The following is a 19,623-nucleotide window of genomic DNA, read 5'->3' on the forward strand; positions in this document are numbered from 1 at the left end:
TTTCTGAACTCCTTACCTTACGCGCAAAACGATTATGGTACCTAGCGCGACAGTTCACAGCAGAATGTAAGTTCAAATACATTTGGTCTAAAGCCGGTCAAATATTCATTAAGAAGGATGACAATTCACGACCGTTCCTAATAGATTCCGAATTGGCTCTATCAAAAATATGACTACCTGTCATTTTTATTACTCTTTCGTACGATATTACCACTTTCAACCGAACTAAACAGCTGTCACATCCTGAACATCAACTAAACGAAATACGAACAGATAAAATATCTCATAAACAACAATTTTATTTCTTAGGTTCTTCTTATATTATAATTATTTATATTATTATACTTTTACTATGTGTAATAACTATAATTCAACAACAGATTAACATCGGATATTTGAGAATATGTATTGAATATTGGAAATGTAAATCCCTGGACCGTAGGTTCCCCCCTGAATGTACAAGCCACTCGAATTCTAACCAAAAAAAAACTAAAAAATCTTCAAACCATTTATCTACCAAATACTACATCGAACAAATTTAACGATTTATTCATACTACACCAAAATATTCGAAGTATTTTCCGGAACTTTGATGAATTTATTATTATTATTATTAAAATAAATAACTTAATATTTCAACCAGACTGCATAATATCTACAGAGACATTCACAAATGATGAGTCACCAGCTTATCAGCTTCCTAACTATACATACATTCCGACAAAAATAAATATAAATAAAAACAGTGGAATTTCAGTATTCGTCCACAGGAAATTCAGTATTGTTACGATTTTAGAACACTCAATATTACACACTAAAGGCAAGGCCAAACCGCCGCGATCATTTTGCGTCCGCGATGGCGTGCACGGTCAGCGTCCTGTGTGCGTGCAGAACCGTTCACACCAAACTAGCGATCAATTAGCGATCAGCTGGCGTCCGTGGCATTCGTACGTTCGTGTCGGTTGTGTGGTAGGTATAGCTCAGAACGGGAACCATTTAAATAACCATGTTTGGAGACGAATCTGAAGAAGAATTATTACTTTTAGCGGCTATTGCAGATGATGAAGATAGTAGCTTATCTACCCTAATAACGAATATTTTCGATTTACGGTTTATTTATTTATTAAGTTGGAATTTATAATTCGGTAATCGAACCTATGTATGGTGGCTATATATTGGATAAGTTGGCCGATTTTTTTAACCACTGCAAGTATTTTATTTTAATTTTAATTATATTCGTTATTAGGGTAGATAAGCTATTGGGAAGATGGTGAAAAAGCCCCTGAAAAGTTTAAATTTACTTAAAAGACGGTTTGGTAAGATAAATAATTTCGACGGGTTGGTAGGATAAAATGAAACCCATAATGCAGTTTTGTTAGAATTTATGTATATTTGAATAAACTATTTTTTAATTTTTTTTTTTTTTTTTTTTATTGGTTTTCAAGCTACAATCCCGTTAAACTTCAATAAAGCAGTTTGTCAACAGGATGTTAATGATCAATTACATATATGTATACAAAAATAATATTATTACTATAACTATACAATTAACACACATAAATTAATATAAACTATCTCTATTTAGTAACCATTGTTTCAGCATATATCTCAATCTATTTGTGGAATCGCAATTTTTTATATTAATGGGTAACATATTAAGCATTTTTGGCACGTTAAATTCTAGGGTTCGCCGTCCGTATTTATTATTATATTTTGGAACAAGCATTCCTTCATTCTTTGTAAACCTTGTATTATATTCATGTTCCACTTTCCTTTTATAATCAGACTCAGATATATGTTGAATCAATATTTTGTACCATAATAAAGTTGATTCTGCTAGTGATAGGTAAATAATTTTTAAAATATTCACCGGAACGAAACATTTCAGTTTGTATATCCTACCCACTATCGCTCTCAGCCGCTTGCAAGTTTTGTTTATTTGTGTATCCCATTTGAAATGACAATCAACAGTCACCCCCAAATAAACGTATTCATTTACCAGTTCAATACTTTCACACATACATGGCTGTAAAATGTTTTGATGAATACATATAAAGTTATGTGAAATTATTTTAGGCATAATCTGAAATGAAGCATGTGGAGACCGTATGTGCATCAATTTAGTTTTCTTGGTATTAATGATTAGACCTGCGTCATGTGACCATTTTATCAGGGACGTAAAGTCATGTTGCATATATTTAATTGCAATGGATAATTGTTCATCAGATATGACAAGAGCAGTGTCGTCAGCATATACAAAGTGTCTTACATATTTAAATAATTTTTTCATTATTGATACAAATATAATATAAAGGGTTGGACCCAAAATCGACCCCTGCGGGACTCCAGCACAGATTTTTTTCCTCCCACTCATTTTTTCTAATATTTTTACACATATATGTCTATTAGATAAATAATTTTTAAACAAATTAAGTAGGTTACCTCTAATTCCAATTGCTTCTAAGATTTTTAATAATTTTTGTGGGTCAATTGTATCAAACGCTTTGGAGTTATCTATAAATAGTACTAAAACATGTCTTTTATGGTTTAATTCATTATTAATATAATTTGAAAAGTCCTGTAATAAATTCTCTGTGCTTTTTTTCTTTTGAAAGCCATATTGTTTTTGGTCTATAATGTCAAATTTTTCTAAGTATTTATTTAATTTTAAGGAAATATATTTTTCAAAAATTTTTTCAAGTGCAGGCATTATACTGATAGGTCGATAGTTTCCTATTTCTGAGTTCTTTCCTCCTTTGTATATAGGTCTAATAATAGCACATTTAAGATCATTTGGCAATTCAGCTTCTATAATAAGTCTATTAACTAAGTGCGTTATAATAGGTCCTAAAATATCTATATGTCTTTTTATATCGTACATTCTTATGTTGTCCATTCCCAAGGATTTTGAATTTTTCATTTTCTTAACAATATTTTTTATCTCAGTGAGAGTTGCCTTTGGTAAATACATACTGTGAGGTAATTCTATTTGATTAACATTGGATGCCTTAAAATCACATCTGTGCAACATTTGGCTTATACTATCTGAGAAATAATTTACATATTGGTTTGTTACACTTTCCACCGTCTGTTCCTTTAACACATATCGTGAGATGACTTCATCACAATTACTTTTAGTTTTTCTTCCCAACAATTTATTTATTTCATCCCATGTTTGCTTAGTATTATTGAAACTACGTTTGAATTTATCTTTAAAATAACAATTTTTTCTTTTAGTAATTAATTTGTTGACATTATTTCGCATGTACCTGTATTCATTTTCATAAGTTTTATTACAAGGAGAATTTTTCCATCTTCGAAACAATAAATCCCTTTTTTTTATTAACTCTAAAATATCTGTAGTTATCCATTTTTTGATCGCATGTGGTCTTTTGGTTGGTTTTTCAAAAAATGATACAGTGCTTTTTTCATATAAATTAATGAAATTATTTTTAATTTGATGATACAAAAAGGTACTTTCTTGTGCATTAAGTAAAGAATTCCAATGTATTTCTCGGATGTGACTATCAATATGTTTTTGGGACAAAATTGTTATCTTTTTCATGTTTTTTAATGGTTCTTTTTGCACATCATATTTAATATTAACGGCTGTCATATAGTGATCTGCTATGGAAATCTCGCATACGCACGATGATAGCGAGTCCACTTGTTTAAGCCCGTTACTGTACCTAACGTATATATGATCTATGCATGATTGTGTTATGCGCCCGCTAACAATTGCTTCCCGCGTCACACCGTCTATGCATTTGATCAAATAATTGCTTGCAAGAATATTTTCATATGAGTTTACTACAGGATCATTAAAATTCATCAAGTTTATATTAGTGTCCCCAAAGAACAAAACATTGTCTCGAAGGCCTATGAAATCCGTCAGAATAGATTCAATTTCCCTGATAAAAGATAGTTTGTTAAGATTCGGTGGTCGATATATCGCTAATATACTCAAACTTTGTTTATTTGGAAGAGTAATTACACCAAAAACATTTTCAAAATAATTTGATTCTAGTGGTGATTGTTTAAATACCATACTGTTTCTTATATATAGCGATATGCCCCCACCTGATTTATTATTACGACAATAGTTGTAATTTGAATAGCCCGGAATCTCATACATATTAATTTGGTCAGCTTGTATATTAGTTTCGCTGTCACTGAAATTTCAACTGTCACTGGATTCCATTAGACACACACATACAAAGCCGATTAGAAGGAAGAATACTAATACAATCAAAGTTTCGAAGAGTACAAGTGAAACGCCCACCCACTTCTCGCCATAGACAACGCATGAACAGGGTTGTCACTGCATCTTATATAAATTATTAATATACAAAATCCAATTGCAAGATGAGTACCACTGATGCACTATCATATATCAACAAGGCTAAGGAGGAAATTAGTGCTTTATATAGTAATATTACTGATCCGGCACTTAAACTAACTAAAGATCAGATGACTAAATTACTAAACAAACTTTCCAACCTCTCTGGCACCATGCTGGATGTTGGTGTCAAAGTTGGAATCCTCGAGGGACAGGTTAAGTCATATGAACACATGGTCTCCTCAAAATTGATAGAATCAACCTCACAACATGAATCTTCATATTTACCAAATTTAACAATGTGCGAAGCTGCTGACGAGCTCGAGGAGAGGAAAAAACGTTCGAAAAACATTATTATTTTCAACTTTCCTGAAAGCTTGGCCTGCTCTCAAATTGACAAAATTACAGATGACACGACAAAAATATCAAATACACTAACGGCCATAAACTCAACCATCACCAAGGCCAACATCACAACCTTTCGTCTGGGGATAAAAAAAACGGACAAACCCAGACCTCTAAAAGTGATGCTTGACAATCCCACCCAAGCCATTGATATTTTGCGAAAAAAAAATAGCATAACAGAGTACCCTGGCATTAAAATTTATTCCGACCAAACTCCAGCCCAAAGAAATTATCTCGCCAATTTACGATTAACCCTAGACCAAAGAACCCGAGACGGTGAAATAGGTCTCACAATCAAATATAAGAACAATAAACCTGTTATTGTAAATACATAAAACTCCCCACGAAACTAACATTTTACTACCAAAATGTTAGAGGTTTGCGTACCAAGCTCAACACCCTAAGGTGTAATATTCCAACGATAAATAACGATGTGTACTGCCTAACAGAAACCTGGCTTCATGAAAATATATCTTCCCCTGAATTAGGCTTCACCAACTACGATGTTTACCGGCTGGATCGTGAAAATATTATTGGCGGCGGGGTTTTAATATCGATCAGAAAGATGTTCCATTCAAAACTATTAAAACTAAAAAATAAAAACATTGAACAAATAGCTATATTAGTGAAACTCAAAGCAACAAAAATAATAATTGTGTGTGTGTATATCCCCCCCCAAGTTAGTGCTGATGTGTATTGTAAACATTGTGATGAAATTGAATCTTTGAAATTGAAATATCCTGATGCAAAATTAATAATTTTTGGGGATTTTAATCTCCCAAATGTAAACTGGGTACAACCCACCGAGTCTTCAAATCCCATTTCTGCTAAAGCCCAATTAATCATTGATATCATCAACTTTCTCAACCTTAAACAATTAAATCATGTTAAAAATATAAATGACAGAATTCTTGACCTTGTCATATCAAACATAAATAATAGTAATGTCAGCGAATCGCGTGAATCAATAGTATCCATTGACTCTCATCATCCACCTTTACAAGCGACCATTTATTTGGCACCCATTGAACTCCTTAGTCCCCAACCTCCCGTTCACGAACTAAACTACAAGAAAGCCGATTATAATCAAGTGCGGTTATATCTTTCTTCGCTCAATTGGTCCCGCATTTTTATGTCTACAAACGTAGAAGAAGCAACAAATGTGTTCAACTCAAACCTTTATGATACTATTGAAAATTGCATACCAACTTCTATTGTAAAACGTAACGACTGTTACCCAAAATGGGTTAGTACTGAACTAAAAAAACTCATTCAATATAAAAAAATTGCCCACATTAACTTTAAATCCGATAACTCCACTGACTGCTATAAAATTTTTTCTGTTTTACGAAATAAATGTAAAAGTCTATCTAAAAAATGCTATTCAGATTATATTACAGATGTAGAGCAGACTATCAAGTCAAATCCAAAACATTTTTGGAATTATGTGAATTCTCTTAAAGACAACAACGGCTTTTTTTTTTTTTTTTTTTTTTTTTTTTTTTTTTTTTTTTTTTTTTTTTTTTGATAATGCCTTCAGAGGGCGAAACAGCTGTCACGCGTAATAATAATTACACAGCAGAACTTGTTTAAAAATAAACTGTTTTTATAAACCCAATAATAATATTATTGTATATATAAAAAATAAAAAAAAAAAAATGGAGTTCTACAAATTAAACTTAATAACAATAAATACAATAAACAACAACGGCTGTCCTCGATCAATGTATTCAGGGCGAAAACATGCTGACAGTGATCAAGAAATAGTTGACCTCTTTGCTGATCATTTCTCAAGTGTTTATGAACAGAAAAATGATAATGTAACTATACCTGAATTTAAATACACCAATGTAACTGACATATCAACATGCCACATTTCTCTGGATGATGTTAATACAAAGATCAGATCTCTAGATTGTAAGAAGGGGTCAGGTTCTGACAAAATTCCACCGGTATTCATAAAGGAATGCGCTCAGTTTATAGCAGCTCCACTTCAACACATATTCAATCTGTCACTTCAAACTGGAATATATCCTGATCCTTGGAAACTTAATCACTTGACACCTGTATTTAAATCAGGTGATAAAAATTGTGTTTTAAATTATAGACCAATTTGCATACTGTCTACCACCCCGAAAATGTTTGAAAGTATTGTCTTAGATAAAATTGCTGTTAAGTTTAGGCATATTATTACTCCAGAACAGCATGGTTTTGTGACCGGTCGGTCTACCACAACCAATCTTCTATTGTATGAACACTATATCTGTGAAGCTTTCACGTCTCGTGCACAAGTAGATTCAATATATACTGACTTTTCAAAAGCCTTTGATAAGTTAAATATTAATATCCTTCTCGCGAAACTGCAAGCCCTTGGTATACATGGATCATTCCTAAAATGGTTGAATAGTTACCTCTGTAACCGCGAACTGATGGTAAAATTAAATAATAAAGTCTCATATAAATTTAAAGTAACATCTGGAGTTCCTCAAGGCTCTCATCTGGGCCCACTTCTCTTCGTATTGTTTATAAATGATTTATCTTTATGTTTCGAAAATGTCAAATTCATTCTATTTGCAGATGACCTAAAGCTTTTTAAGATTATAAAATGTTTAAATGATGCACTTATCCTTCAGCATAATATAGATAGACTTGCTAGCTGGTGTGAAATAAACAAATTATTCCTAAACGTAAAAAAGTGTTTCCACATGTGTTTTTACCGTTCACGGACTCCAATAACCATATCGTATTCAATTAACAATAATGAAATTGCATTAGTACCATTTATCAAAGACCTTGGTGTTATTTTTGACAGAAAACTTACCTTTGATCGTCACTGTGAAACAATTTCCAATAAGGCCATGCAAATTCTAGGTTTTGTAATGCGTAACACAAGGACTTTTCAAAACATTGAGTCAATTAAATTACTCTACTGCTCTCTTGTGAGATCGCACCTAGAATATGCATCTCCTGTATGGTCTCCGATTTATACCTGTAACTTACACCGCTTGGAGAAAGTACAAAGAAAATTTCTTCGATACGTTCAATTCAAATTGAGACAGCCTGTAATTGATATCTGCTATAATACATTAATGTCTGGTCTAAATCTACCACTTCTTTCTACCCGGCGAACTATTAATGACATTCTTATACTTTTTAAATTACTGAACAATCTCATAGACTGCCCTCAAATGTTAAGTGTTATAAATTTTCGTGTCCCTGTTAAATCAACTCGACTCCACCATCTTTTCCACAGTGACAATCATAGCACTAACTATTTGTATCATTCACCGTTGGCGCGTTTTCACCGCACTGCCAACACGTATACAGACCTTTTTGATATTTTCAAAACCTCACCGTCTTGCATCAAGGCAAAAATACTTGGTTATGAATGTAATTGATATGTTTGTGAAATGTTAAATGTCTGTTTGTACTGCATCATACTGACTGTTGTGTTCTTCTTTATGTGTAACATATATATGGTGTTCTATACATATACATTCCACATATATACATATATGTGAAATGTATATGTATAGCATCAATAAAAACTGCTTGTGGATGTATTATTTTAATGAAAAATGCTATTTCTAATTGTCAAGTCTCTGACAGCCCTGAACTGTGTACTTATAATCCCATGTTTCACATTACTGTAAAAGCCTTTTATGGCGTTTAATAAATAAATAAATAAATAAATAATCATTAAAATATCTATACGCTCCCAACAATTTCTTAAATAAACATGTAAAACATCCCAATTCTTACATAATGATCTGATATTTACATGAATACAAATTAATTCCCCTACATCACTTTTTTTAATATTTATCCACTGTTGTAGATCGTTAGTTCTTAAAAAATCTACTTCATTATCTTCTTCTAGATAATTACTTAAAGCAATATTTTATAAAATAATTAGTTCAAATTCTGTGCTATTAATATGATAATTTATTACAACCTCCCTGGTTACTATACCTAAGTATTTATTTGAGTAATGATTGAAAGGTAGGTTTACATATGTCATTTTTATATTTATTTCAATTTGAATGCAGTTTGTAAGAAATATTGGGTAATCTAAAATATTAACAATAATGAATTTCGTCAGAATGAGTACTGCAACACCTCTATTATTATTTTTGTTTATTGTCGTCTGAATATATTTAAAATAAGAGTGCCGCCGCTGATAAGCAATCGGCAGTGACTCATGATTTGTAAATGACTTGTTTAACACTATGCCGTCAGGCTGAATATTTAAATTATTGATTTTAATTAAAATAGTTAATTTATTCTGCATTGTAATCAATTTTTTGTTTGGCAACTTTTAACATATAATTTCTAAACTTACATGCTTTACTATTTGGTAGGTGATCCGTAGGGAAGTTTCTTTTGATTAGAATCCCAGCAGTTGGCACATTTGGGGGGGCAGTCCAGAGATTTGCATTCCCGGTATTGGTGGTCTCCGGCGCAGTGCATACATCTTGGATCCTTTATTTTATCTAGGCATTTATGTGCAGTATGGCCAAATCTTAGACAATGGTAGCATTGCGTTAAAGGGTAGCAGTCTTCAACATATATCCTCAAGAATCCTAAGTTGACACGTTTTTTTCTTATAAGGTAATCTCTCATGTTTCCATTTGTTTCGACAATTATATTGTGGGACTTATTTCTTTTGTTGTCGGTGATAGCTTTCACCTGAAATATATCAGGATTTTGATCTGTCATTGTTTTAATGTCATCATTTTGGAGTCTTAAGTCTGTTAAAAATTCTTCTTTTGTGTAATTTGTTTGTATTCCTTTGAATATTACACACGGTTTTTTTCTTTGTATTTCTTCTGCCGTAATGTCTTTTTTTGATATTTTGTTTATTTCATTTTTCAGTTTGGTTGCATCTTCTTTTTTAGGGCAAGTTATAATTAATCTGTTGTTAGTTATTTTTTTCATGCTGTTTACTCCGATGCCCAGAGCAGATATTTTAATTTTAAGTGACATTGTATGAATGAATTTTAATTACAAGAGTTTCTTTCGATTTCAATATTTTAAATACCAGATTAATGGGGACAAAATTAAATAAGAATGGTTTACACTTACATAAAACAAATTAATCGAACACATATATAATAATTACAACTTCTTTTGTACAAAATATAAACATAGAACTGTGCTAAAAAAATACACGCGTTCCGGCGCTGTGTAGTCAATACACATCTCAAAATAAGCGATTTAATATCGGAAAAATATTAATATTCATAGCTAATCGATTATGTTTATTATATTTTATATCAAAAGTGATAGTAATTGTAATTTAATTGCTGAAAACATGAAAAAAACCATCGGCAGATGCTAATTTCGTTGATCATTCTCTCTGTATTTCTATCGGACATCATGAGAAATACCACAAACTCAGAGATAATTACGTTGCGTGCAGCGTGCAGATCCTGCAAGCAGCAACTGATCGCCGCGTCCAGACGCTGCACAGGACGCCGCAGCCAATCTGAGAACGCTTCGATGTGAACACGTTGCTACAAGTTCATACACAACATCTGATCGCCACCGTGCACGGGATCGCGGACGCGCTTTGAACGCGGCGGTTTGTTCAGGCCTTAACTGTATTCAAACCGAAATAAAACTCTATTTATCACAAATATGTATATTTATCACATTATTGCCATTTATAGAACACACGAATCAATTATTGCACTATTCTTATTATTAACATTGGGCAATATGAACCAAACACAAGCGTTATCTCCATCTACTTCCATCAAACAACATAAATTACCATATTATTATTGTTTAATCTTCCTCTTTGCAATTGTAACTATATGCTACTCTATGATCTTAAGATACATAATGAATATCAAATTAAATGGTTAACGCATATACTAAAACGCATATACTAAACGCATATACTAAACGCATAACGCATATACTAAATGGTTGATTGGCTTAGGTAGGGAGGAGTCTGAAAAACTATTATATAATGTTACTTAAAACTATACATGTTTACCTATGTCATATTTAGTAAAAACTTAATATAAGACTGAAAAACTATTATAAAATGTCACTTAAAACTATACATGTTTCACTATTAATGATACGTTTAGTAAAAACTTAATATAAGACTGAAAAACTATTATACAATGTCACTTAAAACTATACATGTTAAACTATTAATGTCACTTTTAGTAAAAACATAATATAAGACTGAAAAACTATTATATAATGTCACTTAAAACTATACATGTTAACCTATTAATGTTAAATTTAGTAAAAACTTAATATAAGTATACTAAATTTAAAAAAAAAGAGTAAAAATTAAATTACATTTGGCATTTCACAAATATTTGGTTCCTTAGAACAGGCAATCTGCCTAGCTAGGAACTAAATTCGACCTAACAAAACGTAATAACACTTGTACCTACTCATTTTAAAAATATGCTCTCATAATGCTATGTTATTACTGTTATGTCTGCTTTAAATGTATCTAATGTAAAAATAAATAAAATCAATATTTCTACTAATAAATTGCCTATACATCAGGCATCATTGATTTTTTTAATGTGAATTAATGTAAACGATTTATAATTGAACTCTCTTGAATGTTTTAAGAAAGCTATAATTAATATTTGTTGCCGTGTTTTGTTCGCCACTAAGGATACATCGGCTATTCAGATGGTGGAAACCGTTTAGCCGCATTCATTAAACTGTCACTGACAGAGTTATTCAGGCACAATATAATATGGATTATAAATTAAACGCCTTTGTATTAATCGACAAGTTTGAAAATAAGTATAAGAAATAAAGATTCGATAAAGCGCCCTTTCAATGAATTTGTAATTAAAAACTTTCGTAGAATATTTTACGTGTAATACCTACCTAAAGTTTTAGTCTTGGTTTCCATACGAAAGTTTAATTATTTATTAATCTTTTTTATTTAATAACCATTTTTAGATGGTTTTCAATTATCAAAACATATTGATTTACTCCTTCTCCCATTTCCAAAGAGGTTTTTTTTTATTAATATATTTAACCGTTATTACTTTGTGTTAATGCCCAGATCTGGCCGTTTATCATATATTTTCACATTATAATGAAACTGGAGGACCTTCATCACATTTGAAGTCGATTTTGTGTTGTATTTTTTTTTATTTCAGCTTTCGTTTTCGAGCAAATCGAGTCCGAAGATTTAAAATAAATCTAAATTTGGTTACAATCAGAATATATTTGTTAAAATACTACGAAGCGAACACCCCAGACAAAAAGTTTTTTTTAACCATTTGGTTGACAAAAAAAAAGGAAACGTAAAAAAGACGAAATATTCAGATCGAAACTATGTTTTTTGGTTCTATTTGTTGCAGATTCACCAGTTTTCCGCTTTTACCACTAGTTTCCGAACATGATGTATTTGCGATACCTGCTTTACTAGACAGAGTCTGTTCTGAGACGGGTAAATGAAATCTATACAACAAATCGCTAAAAATCAAAAAGTGTTATCCGTACTGATTTAAAAATAAACTGATGTTGCCAGACCAAAGATATTAGAAGAACGAGATGTGCTATGCGCAGTTCGTACTGAGTGGAATTGTTTTGCCGAGTGTCGCCGGTTTTGTTCACCAATACTACTGCACACCTTCGCTTACGCTAAGGCATCGCTAAGGTATCCGCACTAATACATAGAACAGATTTCTGTGCGTACACGTCCCGATACCGTTCAAAGTACCCTAATTAGTTAGTACTCCGGCTACGGTCCGGCGGCCAACATAGCATATCTCGTTCTTCTAATATCTTTGTGCCAGACCTTTCAACTTCAGTCAGGTAATTTAATATATTTACTTTCCAGGAAGAATTTCTGCATTTTAATTATTTTATTTATTTCACCAGAAACAAGGAAAAATCGATTTTGTCTCTGCAACACGCACACGCCCACAACACATTTCTATCGATTTTTCTCTTCAGTGTTATAAACACACTATACTCCCACCCACCGAGGCGTTGATTTTTTTATTTAAGTACCGCACAACAGTTTCTACAATCCAAAGCCAATGGGACTACGGCAACCCCAAAATTGGGAAGTTGTAAGGCTGAACGAGTGGGGCGGGGAAGGAGATAAGAAAGAAGAAGATGGACCACGTACCTGAATATTAAAATCATAAAACACGCCTATGGCAGTTTCAAGCAACGTTTCAATTCTGAATGGTAGTTTTTCAACATGGCAATACTGAGAGTAAAATATACAACTGTAAATAATAAAAAGAACATTCTTCATTTCTGCATCCACCCACGGAAGCGTCGATTTCCGATAAAGTCAACGCTTTGTCGCTACATCCGTCTTGTGATGAAGTTTGTATTTATTACATCCTTTTGAAGGTTGTTTTGTTTGCCTGATGAGTGGGAAGTAGCGAGTCGAATACAAGAGATCCTTTTTATCTAACGAAGCAAGTTTCCTGCAAAGTTAAACAAAAGTCGATACTTTTATGGCGGTTATTGAAGGAGCCAGTGGCAAATTCTCTTTCTCGCTTGACTATTGAAAATGACAAGATAAGAAAGACGAAGAATTTTAAGATAATACACGACATCATCATGAGAAAATGTTAAGCCGATTCGTTTTATTTTCAATAATACGCTCAAATGCATATTATAATTAAAATTTAAAGAATATAATGTTTTTATGCGACAGACGCACAAAAAAACTAATATTATAACTTTGCATTAAAATATATATCAATAAGTAAAAAATTGATCAAAATTATTTTCCTAGATATCTATTTTAAATTTGTATTAATAAAGAAGACATTTTTTTATTTTTTTTTAATATTTTAATATAGATCATATAATATATTATCTGATATTATCACATAACATCATATTTATCATTCTGGACATAATTATATGTCGTCTGAAAATCATAATCTACTTCATTAGTGTCTCGATTCAATAATAGTACAACTAAAAAGGTTTTTTTGGGCATTAGAAAAACAAATACAGGTTATTAGATCGTCAAATTATTGGTAATTCCGGTTAAAAACGGGATTGCAAGCTTTACGAATGAATTAACAGATTTCTTGATAAACTCTTAGTGATTTACGAAAACACGTTTTCACGAAAAAATGAATATTTTTGTATTGCAACGAAAATTCTTTGTATCGATATTTAATTATTATAAATTAGCAATAGTAATATTCCTCCGTGTATACGAAATGTTTTTTTAATTCATAAATATGTATAAAGATTGTATTAGATATGGATATTATGGATAACTGTGTTTAGAAACCATAAATAAATCATTAAAACAATCACTACACAGGTATACTCAAAAGGCTAGCGATCTACAAGTTTAAACTAAAGAAATAATGGTTAGTTTTTATTTATTATTTATTTTATATTATTTATATTATGAATAACTTAAAACTTCATCTTAAATTTGTGGCTTTTATACAAGGACACCAAACGATTAAAAACACTTTATAGTCAAAGAAATGATTCGTTAACTCTCTGAAAGGGGATAAAAAATATCACAACTACTTTGATTTATAAACCCGAAAGTCAACGTCCTAAATCAACGATTCAAACAAAGAGACAAAACAGTACGGCATTAAAACTGATTTTACTTCATTGTATCAGGTAAAAAACATTCAAAATGAGAAGCTCATTAAAAAGGCGCGAATTGAACCGCGACAACATTAATATCAAAAAGCATTTCTCCGTAGTCACTTCATCAAAAGCGTACAAACAAACCTGATTAAAAAAACTTCCACTTCGGACAATAAATCACAATTACGTCCGTGACAATGGCACAATCGTACGGAATTAAACCGAAGTTACAAAAACAAATTATTCCAATAAACAAATAAATGTAAAAGAATAGAGTAGCACAATTCGGCGGGTATTTTAATGTATTCCAACAATGTGCGTTAAGGAGCCCTTTAGTTAGTTCTAGCCCTCAATTCGTCACACAACGACGACAAATTTGAATTCTTGGAACGATTATTCAAATTGATGTTTTTTTTTAATTCATTTTTTTCTCGTTGAGTGGCCATTGACAGCAAGAAGGTTCGTATTAAATTCAGGGTTGGACGTGGAACAGTGCTTTAACTGTTTTTTTAAGTACAGTTTAAGGGCACATACTGTTTCATCGTTAAATTTGACGTAATAAAAAGCTCTCTTTTTAGTTCGTGGTACTGAGGGAAACATAAAGTATACAGTAATGTACATAAATAAACAACTGTGCCTCGTTTATCTTGCAGTAGTTATTTCGGAGATGTTATGTAGGTACATTGTAATATTTTTTCGTATTACTGAAGGCCTTACCCATTTTTGTAAAAACATGAAATATTCTTGTATTATCGATTCACCTTATCAACAAAAAATAAGTTCAACCAAGTGAATAATGTTGCGATATTCACTTTTAAATTTTTTCATGTAATTAAATTGGGGTAAGTGCTGATCAAATATAATTATTTAAAGACGTCTATGTAAACTAAATAAAACACACTAATTTCGGTTGTGCGTGGTTGTTTGTCTCCATGAAATTTGTCCTCGTGAAATCTGGTTGAATGAACTCAATTTTACTTTGAATTTAAGTGTAATTTTCCAAATTTGAATCATTTGTGTGAAGATTTCAGACAACCGATAAAGTATCTACCGTTATGGTCGAAAATAAATATTATTTCAAAAATTTGAACTGATTAATCAAGAATTAAAAGACATTGTCATTATATAATTATGGAAGAAGTAGATAATCAAATAATATGAATTATTTTGTGAGATTCGAGGCATAAAAGTGAAAGAAAACGTTGCATTACCCAGCAACCGTTTTCTATGTCTAGTTTGTTTTTTTTTTACAAATGTATTTACTTAGTTTTAAACAATTTTTATAATGAAAATTAACTTAATTTAATTCTCTTCATCCGGACAAAGAAGCCATTGGTTTTGAAACATGTAGACTGTTATTCATTAAAAGTGGTGTTTACAAAGTATTTCATTTTTATATAATTAAAAAGACGCCACAGAGTAATTTTGCAACTTGTGAAGAAATTATATAATCTATTTTTATAGCAAAAGTAACCATTTCAACCACTGCCCGGGTAAGTGCCTCAGCGCCCCCTTCGAAAGTTTTCGAAAGGGTTTAAGTTATTTAAAGGGGTTGTTTTATTGCAAATTTAATGTACTATAATGGCGATGCCGCTTGTTTTTTAATATATCAGAATAGAGATATACGGAGGGGTGGACGAGAGTGATTTGGAAACGGTAAATATGTTTAATTGAACCATATCCCGAACAAGTTTACATTATCTGAAAGAGTGTTTCACCAAATAAATGTATTTTTTTGCTTTTCTAACAATACTCTTAATACCAGTAATTTTGTAAAGAAAGTGTGACCGAGCAGTCGAGATATTCTCTCTTTGTTATTTTCATACATTATTAATATTCAGTATATTTGCAGCATGATCCAAACTGATCCCCAATCAGAATTTAGACTTTCCTGATTGAAATTGCTTGTAACCGTGTTTAGTTAACAGATTTAATTGTTCAACCTTCCTCTTAAACTCTCGTTCTCCTCCTATTCCCTTTAGCCTTACAACATTCTGTAATAAGGGATGTCAAAGCCCCACTGGCTCCACGCAGTAGCGTGTTCTTCCCTTAAGAATCCGAAGGATTCGCCACGAAAAATTTTTGAAATTTTGCCATAGTCAACCTCCTACTAGACGCAAGTCTAAAATTTCAGTTGCTGGCTATGAGAGATATTTATGTCCGTCAAGTTGCTTTAAATATCCGTGTCCCCATTAAATCTAGTCGACTTCACCAGTTTTTCCATAGCAGAACCATAACACAAACTATTCATATAACTCAGCACACGCACGTTCTCACCAAACTGTCATTATAACCTCTGCAGACCTTTTCGACATATTATGCAAAACCTCTCCGTCCTGCATCAAATCAAAAAATAATTCTAATAAATGTATCTGATATGTATTTCTTTAATTTTAAGCTTCTCTTATTATGTTTAACTAATTAATGTAGCCACTCCTATTCATTATTGTTCGACAAGTTTCAAGTATGTAAAAGCCCAAAAGGCTTCAATAAAAAGAGTAAAAAAAATTCTGATATACGCTGGCTTCAGAATCTCATGTCGCGGTACCAAATAACCGACGAACTTGATTGTATGGTGGGAATGTTGGATGGCAGAGTCTGAATTCAGACACACTGATTTACGGAATTTCAGTTCACTAATTAATTGTTTTCGAGGTCAGAATATTCCGCTTGCAAGTTCAGTTTTGAACATGCAAAGGTACATCCATTAACTTACCACAGTTTTTGCTAATTATTGTAGGCTTTGGAGTTAGGAATTCTGTCTGTCAGCAGTCCATTTCATCTGTACGTGACCTTCCTTACAGTTTCTCTTCCCCAATCAAATAGGTGATGCTTGAATAAATTTCACCTACCATCCGTTAGTCGTGTCACGTGCCCAATATTATCCTATTTGAGTGTGGAGATTCTGACGGCTACCCTTGTCTTGTTTCTAATTTACTAATTAATATTCTGTTTTGAAAGGAGATATCTAGCACCTGGAATCACTCTTTTTCTTAATGTCATTTTATCACATCTTGGTGAGTTTAAGTTCTAAATATAAATATGTATTGACAAATTTAAAAAAAACGTGACCCATTTCAATCCTCTACACAAAATTGCATTGACCTGATTTTCTCTCACTAGTTACAAAACTGAACAGAGTTATATCTGTGCCATATCACTAAAATGGCAATAAGATGCAAAATATTTGAGGAAAACTGGCTCCAACAACAGCTCCTGCAAAACAACCACCCATTAAACAAAATTTAAAGTAAATCAAATTTAATCATTTTTTTACATGGCTCCCCACACGAGGCCCTGAGGAAAATAATTTACCTCACGGCCTATTTTATCTTTGTGGATACTGTGTGAAAGGTCTTTTTAAGTAAATTAAAAACAGAAAGATCGGGAAATGAAACAGGTATGAAGGGTGGTTAGGAATCTGTGGGTCCAGGAGTGACGGACGTATGATTCCATTTCTCCCACTGCAGGACGATGGGTTGTTGGAGTCCTGTTCGAGAGGTCAACTCAAAGATAATAGCTGTATTATAATATCCTTGGGTCAAATAATGTTTTCATTATGTTCTGCAAACATTTTAATTAATATAATTGTGACAGCTCTTTCGGCGTTCAGGGCCATTATCACGCTGTTGTTAGCGTAACGCCAAAGAGATGATTTAATGTGTACGATTTTTAATGAGAATTTATTTAACCTTTTCCTATTTTTATTTTTATATGGTCAAATTGCTTAAAAAACATTTGAAAAACGGTAAAAACCGATTTCCTAAGAAAATACATTTTTGAGGCACTACCGTAAAAAAATGGTTTTTCCCACAAGTAAAAAATTAGTATTGCTGATTTGTTACGATTCTCTTAAAATTATTTGTAATCGGATTAAAAATCAGATTGCAGGCCGTTTCCTGATAAATTTGTAGTAAAATCCTAATAAATCGAAACACGTGTACATGCACCTAAATTTGCCTTAATCAGGACGAAATTCGAAAATATATTATTAGAATTGTTATGTTGCAAAAAGTATATAAAGAAATCTGTAAAATCATTAATTAAGGGCATTCAATCCCGTTTTTTTTTTACTTGATTACAAACAATTTGAAGAAATTCTTAATAAATAAGGGCTTCTCATTTATCTCGGTGCAGGTTTGTCTAAATTGTTTTATATTTTTTTTATTTATTACTTTAATACTTATTGAGAGAATGGCGTATAATTATTTTCTATATATTTATTGGCGTGGTTAGTACGCATTAAATACCTTAACAATAAATATGTAATTACTAGATTTAAGTACCTATAGGAAGTAAAGAGCCATTCATATTTTAAGCGGGTCTCAGAAAAGTTACCATCTCACTTCTTACCATTGCACCACTATTATGCCTATAGTATATAACCCTGAGAGTAGTGTGGAAAAGTGTGCATTGTGCATGCATTTTCATGAATAAAACAATTTCCATAATTACTCGTGGTGAGGCTGAATGTTATGGAGAAGGAAAGAGAACGTTATTGAAGTACCTGGCTATTCAAATCTGGTCACCAAACACTTCGAAAGCCATTTCAAGCAACGTTTCTATTCTAGATGGTGGTCTTTCACCAAGGCGATATTGAAAGCTTCTGCTATTCTGGGACGTGCCGCAAATACACTATACATTATTATTGTGAAAATAACATAAATTTACAAAAAAAATATATATTTTCGAACGTCGGGACCCGTGAACTTTGAATTCGTAGCCTTACCCCTCGACAACAACGGTGAAACAGATGGTGTTTAGTATTGAAACAGTTTGGGATAATACCTAACATTTTTCCCATCATATATTATCACACCTACTATCCATTTCCTTCCTTAAAAACAGCCTTACCCACATTGGAAAGAAGAAGATGATTTATGTTGCATTGTAAATTGTCGCAAGTCAGTACATTATTCGCATTTGTGGCAAGAAGTTGCATTCGTTGTGTCGTCGTGAATTGGAGTCGTATATTCACATGCTTTGTGCTCGGTTTTGCAAATAATCATCTCGTTTTGGAGTAAATTTTCACCCTGTGTACAGTGTAAGTTCGTCGAGAGCCATACTGCAGGGATTCATTGGAATTCAAGGTAGGCTGTTTCCACATTCCACATTTCCCGTGATTTTCAAATCAATTGAATGTGCTTTATATTTATGCATCCTTTTTGATTTGGTTTACAGTCTATTCCGTGTAATAAAATACGGTACAGATGGATTGGATAGTAATGTTTTAACGTTATTTAAATTCTTGAGAAAAGTCATTTAACATCATAAAATTATATAATGGAAAT

Source organism: Hesperophylax consimilis, chromosome 11 (assembly GCF_061612785.1).
Source record: "Hesperophylax consimilis isolate HC1 chromosome 11, BYU_Hcon_1.0, whole genome shotgun sequence".
Taxonomy (NCBI): Eukaryota; Metazoa; Arthropoda; class Insecta; order Trichoptera; family Limnephilidae; genus Hesperophylax; species Hesperophylax consimilis.